Genomic DNA, 9,389 nt, shown 5'->3' with positions numbered 1-9,389 from the left:
GTCATGTGCACTTCTTGATAATGTTCAATTAAGGAAGGCCCGTGAAGATCCGGGGTAGAATAGGTCTGAAGCAACCCATGATTGCCGTAAAAAGGCGACTATGTTTGTCGTAAGAGGCAACTAACGGGATTGGGTGGTCAGGCTCGTTGACTTGGTTGATGCATGTCATCGATCCCAATTGCGCTGATCGATGCTCATGATATTAATCCTTGGATTGTCTGGTCCAGACTCGATTATTTACAGACCACCATCATATAGCTGGAATATTGCTGAGTGCGGCGTTAAACAACAAACAAACAGAAAAGAAACAATTCAAGAACAGTACAGCCGCATGTCATGCGCACCACATGGCCAGGGAAGATTCTAAAGAATCCGATGGACTCACATAGCGAGAGGTATAGGGCTTGGTTTGATAATAACATTACTTAGAATTATAAGTACCAAAATAACAGATAATATATCAATGAACTTGTTCTAAGAATAAGTCTATTTTTGTTTTAAATCTAAATTATCCTTACGTTTGCTTTGTCGCATTATGTGTAGGGTTAAATGTAAAACCGAGGTTACTATCTTGAGAATAAAAGTTTCAAAGATGAAAAAAGAATCCGAAGGTCGCACATTTTGTTGCCGCTTCATACACTTTGTCACGTGCACACACCTGACTGACGTGTGTCACGGCCGTGAAGTTTCATATTCCCGTAAAGGGATCCGAACTACTGAGCCGAGAGCCTTGTCCATATGACGGAGAGCCTTGCCCCGTCAGCAAGCTGACAACGTAAGGGTGTCATCTGCGGGATGACACTACGCCTTGCTACACGTGTTTTTATTACCAATGTAGCATTACCATGGCAGGAGGCATCACATATTGGGTCCATCTATCTATGTAAACTCAATGACACATTCTACCCGTGAAGATCCTGGGTAGATTAGGTCTTCAGCAACCCACGCTTGCCGTAAAAGGCGACTATGTTTGTCGTAAGAGGCGACTAACGGGATCGGGTGGTCAGGCTCGCTGACTTGGTGGATGCATGTCATCATATCCGAACTGCGAGTACCGATGCTCATAATATCGATCACTGGATTGTATGGCCCAGAATTAATTATTTACAGACCGGCGTCATATAGCTGAAATATTGCTGAGTGCGGCATTAAACAACAAACAGAACAACCAAAAACACCACGTTGCAGAATAATGAAATCAAAATAGTGCTTGAAGCGCCATGCAATACCTCTAATGATCATCAAGTGTGAGAATTTAAATCATCAGATCAATGTTGCCATTTGTGTTAATCCAATGGAAAATAAGTCCCGAATTATACTACGGTTGGGGTATGCTAGATAAGAATCCCTCATTATGTGACAAGAGTGTGTGAAACATGCGTGTGTGTGTTGTTTAACGCGCGATCTGCAATATTCCAGCTGTGTAACGGCCTGTAAATAATCGAGTCTGGACCAGACAATCCATTCATGACATCATTGATCCACGATGTCATGAGCAACGAGCAACGCCCTCGGGATACGTTCAAACGTCATCACCCACGTTTAAGGGCCTGATCATCCGTTAGGTCGCCTCTTGTGACGTTCATTGCTTTCTAGGTTATTTTCTACCCCGGAGTCCTCACTGGCCAAAATTTAGATCCCATTTACGACAGGCAGTGGGATGCTGGGGACACATCGTACCCCGGGGTAACGAGACAAGAATTTCCACATCATGAAAATGAATGCATCGAATTACACGGCAAGAGACTTGGGTCTTGGGACGCATATTTGCACCCACAGGGGACCTGTGAAGATCTAGGATAGAAAAAAATCTTCAGCAACCCATGCTTGCCGTTAAAGGCGACTACGCTTGTCGTAGGAGGCGACTGACGGGATCGGGTGGTTAGGCTCGCTGACTTGGTTCATGCATGTTATCGTATCCCAATTGCGTGTATCGATGCTCATGAAGTCAATCACTGGATTGTCTGGTCCAGACCCGATTTGTTTACAGACCGCCGTCATATAGCTGATTTATTGCTGAGTGCGGCGTTAAACAATAAATAAACAAACAAACATACCCCAACAGGGAGTGGCAGTAGGACTCTACTAGCAGTCCGCCTAGATCATAGTGAGTACGCTGGGTGAAACCCAGTCATGTCGTGATTGAATGAAGACTCATGTTGACAGCATGTATTAGTTTGTTTGTTTGTTGTTTAACGCCGCACTCAGCAATATTCCAGCTATATGACGGCGGTCTGTAAATAATCGAGTCTGGACCAGACAATCCAGTGATTGATATCATGAGCATCGGTCCACGCAATTGGGATCGATGGCATGCTTCAACCAAGTCAGCGAGCCTGACCACCCGATCCCGTTAGTCGCCTTTTACCACAAGCATAGTCACCTTTTACGGCAAGCATGGGTTGCTGAAGACCTATTCTACCCTGGATCTTCACGGGTCGGATGTATTAACAAGAAGACAGAGACATCCACATCCCCCGCCATCCTTGCAGGCTTACAATTGTAAATACCTAAAGCGGCCTCTATTACATAAAAGCGTCGATTGTACGATTCCGAGTATAGCATGAGCACGTAAGCGTATCCTGCCCCACCCGTTATACCCGACCCAAACACATGCAAAGACAAGTCAAATGTTCTGGAAAAACGGGAACATATGGTTCGCGTCAAAATAGGGAATTAGGTCGGGCATCATTTTTGTCACTGGTGCGTCATTGTTGAAAGCTTTACTGATGCCTTGAATGTTGTAACCTTGATCCAACAACAGATCCGCAAGAAGGGAAGCACAATTGGTGCCTTTATGGGGATGCCTACATCTTGCCTTAATATCTCATCCCAAAGTATTAACTATAAAGTTCATATTTCTGGAAGTCCATCATTTCACATATTGTTTTCTCAGTAAACTTCAGATGACATTTTTGACAAATTGTCCTGAACCTTTGAAGGCAGATGTGTCATCGTCACCACGTTCACTGACACATCCCCCGTGGACCCAGGAATAAAGTTTTGCCTCAAGGTTGGCGTGAGCGATAGTGGTATACACTATTGAAAAATGAATGGTTTTGACAGATTTGAACTTGGATATTTTCAGAGATAGTAAGATTTCAAGCAAATCCTTTGATGTTTTTAGAATCCACATGGTATTTATTCCATTTGTCTCAAACAAATTCTCTGAATTTGACTTGTCTTTTCTTGATTTGCTTGAGGTTATTGTTAATATATATATATATATATGTCTTTGTAGGACTTTTATTCAACTCTGTAATCCAGCACAAAAGATGAATGGACATGTACATTGACAGTACAGATGCATGGCTTCGGCAGATTTCTGCTTCAGTTAACATACTTTTTGACATGTCACTTAAACCAGGCTCTTTGATCAAACAAATTGAATATATGTAGAGATGCATGCATTTTGATGATTTTATTATTTGCTTGTTTTTTGTTTGTTGTTTAACGCCACATCCAGCAATAGTCCAGGTGCTGCGGCATGTAAAATAATCGAGTTTGGACCGGACAATCCAGGGATTGACATCATGAGCATCGACCCACGCAATCGGGTTGGTTGGTTGTTTAACGCCGCAGGCTCGCTGACTAGGTTGATGCATGTCATCGTATCCCAATTGCGTGGGACCCGTGAAGATCCGGGGTAGAAGAGATCTTCAGCAACCCTTGCTTGCCGTAAAAGGCTACTATGCTTGTCGTAAGAGGCGACTAACAGGATCGGGTGGTCAGGCTGGCTGACTTGGTTGATGCATGTTAACGATCCCAATTGCGTGGATTGATGCTCATGACATTAATCACTTGATGGTCTGGTCCAGACTCGATTATTTACAGACCGCCGTCATATAGCTGGAATATTGCTGAGTGCGGCGTTAAACAACAAACCAACCAATCATGAACGTTAAATTGCCCGACAAGGAGGCGCCCACTGATGACAAAGTCATCGACATTGGCAAAAACACTCTTCGCATGTCTGTCTGTCAGCAAGTATGGCGACATAAGAGATGGCAGAGCACAAATACTCGTTAAGTTTGTCTCTCACGATACCAAGACCAAAGTGTTCATTGCGAAATCGAAGCCGGACAGAATTTTCATAACTAAGGACCTGACAAAATATCGCCACGGACTCGTGAGTAAACTACTAGAAGCCGACAAGGCAAAGAACAAACATTCATTCTGGACTCTAGATGGTGGAGTGTCTGCTACAAAAGTGCACAATGGTAGACGGTTTGAGATCGAAAACGAAAATGACATTGAAAACCTGATCAGCAAGTAAATAGCTTCCTTGCTCATACAGTGTCCAACAGATAAAACAGAGGATCGGGGATGCCATTCCCATGACTTCCAGATACAGTGAGTGAGTGAGTTAAAATTTAACGTCACATCGGCAATATTACAGCCATACCGTGACGAGATTAAGGCATACATTTGATTACAAAGAAATTCCTACTTGTAAAACATCTGTCTCCAAAGAACAGTACAATTACTAGAATATCACAGACGCAGATTTAAAACGAGTTGAGAATATATAAATGCAGAAAGTATTAGTTGACAACACAATATAAAAATGGGCTAGAGATCGTCAGTCACTGAAGGGAGATCACCATACTAGGGACCATGGGGACTTATAGTACCTTTGCTTCCTGCATGGACCCCTGTAGGATTTATATCACCCTACAGTCACTGGCGATAGTTTACCAGGTAAGCCTAGAGTTAAAATGACGAAAATACTACGTTTAAAAGTCTGGCATGCATAAAAAATAATTCGAATGATATGGAACTTACATACCCTCTTTGGGGGACAATAAGTTTACGCTACTTAAACCCCCCTCGAGGGTACAGCCACTAACAATCTAAGTTATAAATTATCGCTACAAATTTATAATATAATACCCGAAATACATCAAAATTGATGAAAAAGTTCTATTTCGTTTAAAAAGCATAATAGTAAATGATAATTAACGTAATTAAAAAGGTCCTAGACCGTTTTAACACTGACATATTTATCCCTTGTAATGGAAAAATCAATACAGTCAGGCAGGACATGCCTGACCGTGATTCTTTCATCACAAGGGATACAAAACGGAGGATGCTCACCTTTAACAAATACTCATGCATATATCTGGAATGGCCAATACGACATCGTCGCATAATGACCTCTTCAAATCTGGACTGACAGCCCAAGTAGGTGTAACCGATATGTTGTTTAATTTCATGTAATTTATTTATACCTACCTGGGTGTCCCACTTCTTTTGCATAATATCACGGATGTAAGATCTGATTAGAGGTTTATAATCAGTGTATTGGATAAAAAGTGGTGTCACAGATTTGTTAAATGCTGCTTTTGCAGCAGCATCGGCCATTGCGTTACCAATGATACCAACATGGCTTGGTAACCACACAAAGACGATGTCACATTGGCCCGTAGCAAGATGATTAAATAATTTTATAATTTCGTTTAAAAGTGGATGTTCATATGAAATATTCTTAATGGCTTGAACACAAGAAAAGGAATCAGAAAATATGATGAATTTATTAGGTTTGGACTGAGTATTTACATACTTGAGAGCTGTTAATATTTCCAGTGATTCTGCTGTAAAAATGGAACTTTCATTTGGTAATCTGGATGATATGGTTCTGGATCCAATGACAGTGGCGCAAGCAACTGCGTCACCATCCTCAGAGCCATCGGTAAATCTAGACTTGTAAGTATTGTATGTGCTTCATAATTGATTATATTCTTGCTTGGTGTCTGATTTCTTTCGTGCCTTTAATGAAAGATCTTCCTGTGGCTTTACTAGTTGCCACGGAGGAGACGAGATTATCTGAGAGGAGATATGATTGTGAGATCAATATTTGTAGCAGAAATGTCAGGTTTTATTACTTCCATACTTCCCGTGAAGATTCCGGGGTAGAATAGGTCTTCAGCAACCCATGCTTGCCGTAAAAGGTGACTATGCTTGTCGTAAAAGGCGACTAACGGGATCGGGTGGTCAGGCTCGCTGACTTGGTTGATGCATGTCATCGATCCCAATTGGGTGAATCGATGCTCATGATATCAATCGCTGGATTGTCTGGTCCAGCCTCGATTATTTACAGACCGCCGTCATACAGCTGGAATATTGCTGAGTGCGGCGTTAAACAACAAACCAATCTAAACCAATCTATCCACAAACATACGCTGTTTATTGGTATGCTTATGTATCTCGTCAGCGTTGTCTTATGGCAACTAGTTGCCCATGCAGAGATCTCTCAATGTACGGGTATCCTCCACATATCCAACAGACTCCTTCGAGTGCATATCCTCACATTGTAAAGGTTACACACAACCAAATGTTTTGCCATAGACTTCTATAGTAACGTCATATTTTTTTTTTAAATAACTAAGCATTCAACAGCTATTACCTGTACGTGTGTGCACAGTTTGGCCTTAGAGCAGCAATAAAAAAAATAAAAATGACTAGCTTAGCCAGCTCCTTTTCCGAGTACCGGAAGCTAAACACACCACCCCCAGTTTCGCACCAAATGTCACCTACTTGAAAATAGCTGTGGTCACATTCAGCATAAGTCATCATGTTGAAAAAGACAGTACTAAATATAGAAGAACATGGTCAGATTTACTAACTGGATGGATGTACATTTGAAAGACATAAAAATCTTACAGAATATATCCTCCAATCACAGCCTGCAAATATCTCACGATCTGCACTGAACGAAAACCGCACTGTCCAAACTCGTACTGATTTGGTTTTAGTAGAACCTAAACATGTGTCTCATTTTACAAAGTATCCACTGCACTCAGCATTTTGTCTCAAAATGTGTAAACATATGTTTGCTTACTTGTTCACTACTTGGACACACCTTTTTAACTCATGCATCGTGGTTTTATATTCAACCAATTGCCCCTTTACCTCACGGATGTCATTAAGGAACACTTGCTGCACCTGCTTCTTACGCCAAATGTCACTGTTTTCTGCAATGTAGCGACACCACCGACTCAGTAAACCCATCGTCGCTCTTAGTACTGGTCTTGTCAAATCATGACCGATATAACGTTATACAGAGCTTCGGTAGGTTTGTTTGTAGCAAATGCAGTCCTTCGATTTCTTACACCAAAAGGAGGAGACCCGGGGAGAACACGGGGTAGAATAGGTCTTCAGCAACCAATGCTTGCTGTAAAAGGCGACTATGCTTGTCGTAAGAGGCGACTAACGGGATCGGGTGGTCAGGCTCGCTGACTTGGTTGATGCATGTCATCGTATCCCAATTGTGTGGATCGATGTTCTTGATATTAATCACTGGATTGTCTGGTCCAGACTCGATTATTTACAGACCGCCGTCATATAGCTGGAATATTGCTGGGTGGGGCGTTAAACAACCAACCAACCAACTAAAAGCAGGAAAACGTATACATATCTTCTATGTGTTTTCCTTATTAATATTCTCCAAAGTCTCCATGAAAAGATGCTAATATCCATTAATTGTTCAGTATTGTATCTGAATTTATGTATATAGCAGCGTGTAAACCAACATCTTAGTATCTTAGTATTGCTACTCATAGTGTCTTGAGACATCGAACTAAATCCCGGTCCAGTTTATTCTAGTACAGGTAATAATGAACTTACAATATTTCAATTAAACATTAGATGTCTGAGACATAAATTCACCAAAATCACTAAAGATATTTCTGAATTTATTGTGCTATGTTTCACTGAAACACAGATGCATCTGTAAAATCATCGGATCTACTGTTAGATAGTTACTGTTCCCCAGTTAGAGATTGTTTTGGGGGTGGCCTTGTTGTCTATTTTCGTGATTCACTCAGTGCTAAACATAGAATAGATTTAGAATTACACAATTATGAAATAACGTGGTTTCAAATATGTCTTCCTCAAACGAGTTTGTTATTGTGTGTTACTTATCGCCCGCCCAACACCCCTACATCATATTGGGATTATCTTGACCACTCAATAGAAACAGCTCTGCCGTAAAAGGTGACTATGCTTGTCGTGAAAGGCGACTAACGGGATCGGGTGGTCAGGCTTGCTGACTTGGTTGGTGCATGTCATCGATCCCAATTGCGTGGATCGATGCTCATGATATCAATCACTGGATTGTCTGGCCCAGACTCGATTATTTACAGACCGGCGTCATATAGCTGGAATATTGCTGAGTGAGGTGTTAAACAACACAAACAAAATCATCCGTGTATCCATAGCAGTTTCTTAAAAAAGTCCATTGAAATCCAACGGGTGGAAGGACCAAGGTCAAACCCATGTCCCTCGCCATGAAATGTGATAATAAAATGACTACTTAAGCACTAATATTTGTAATATATTTGTGTTGCCATGTGTGGTCAGTACGAACAGAGACTAACCCCAACGAAATATTCCTTCACTACAGTTGCCAAATCCACAAAGCTAGAGCTTACAGAGTATTCTCCCTTGAACAGTTTTCCACTTAAATAAATAAAGCGACAAAACCCTTTTCCATATCCAATAGAATTCTCTGCATAAAGCAGAGTCGATTGTACGATTCCGACTATATCATGAGCATGTGTTTATGAATCATTCTTCGTGTAAATAGATAGAATCTCTTGAATTATTGGACCCGTGAAGATCCAGAGTAGAATAGGTCTTCAGCAACCCATGCTTGTCGTAAGAGGCGACTAACGGCATCGGGTGGTCAGGCTAGCTGACTTGGTTGAAGCATGTCATCGATCCCAATTGCGTGGATCGATGCTCATATCACTCACTGGATTGTCTGGTACAGACTCGATTATTTACAGACCGCCGTCATGTAGCTGGGATATTGCTGGGATACAACAAAGCAACCAACCAACTCTTGAATTATTCCGAATCCCTGCGAGAGAGCTGATGCTTTGATAACTCCTAATTTGTCACTCGCTGTATTTAATGATTTAAGCATCCTAACAGAGCGGATGTGTCTTCGGTCTATGGTGATTCTATAGAAACAAAATGAAAATCCATGTTGTGCAACGTAAACACGTGCTTGAATATTTACACAATAAATGTCAGAGGCAAGCAGAAATGATTAAATTGATTATAAGTTTGCCAAGTGATGATAAGCTGTTTTTATCATTTGTCTACATTCTATATCACAGCCATCTGCAAACGGGACTGGTGCATTAATATCGATACCGAGCAGACAAATGTGTTTTGTCAACCGTTCTCCTGAGACTTCACTTATGGGGTATTGAGTTTTGTAAGGACATATACGTTTAGGGCATTTCAGCATGTTTGAGCATACATATTGTGCATGGTGTGTCAACAAGACGCGGAGGAGTTAGGTCAGACCTTTTTTCACGATTCCGCCGAATTCCAAAAATTAAAATGTCCAAATAAATCCAAAGCAGTAGGGCTTTTTA

The sequence above is a fragment of the Haliotis rufescens genome, unplaced genomic scaffold (assembly GCF_023055435.1).
Source record: "Haliotis rufescens isolate VD_foot unplaced genomic scaffold, xgHalRufe1.0.p SCAF_17, whole genome shotgun sequence".
NCBI lineage: Eukaryota > Metazoa > Mollusca > Gastropoda > Lepetellida > Haliotidae > Haliotis > Haliotis rufescens.
Note: the sequence above shows the minus strand (reverse complement) of the source record.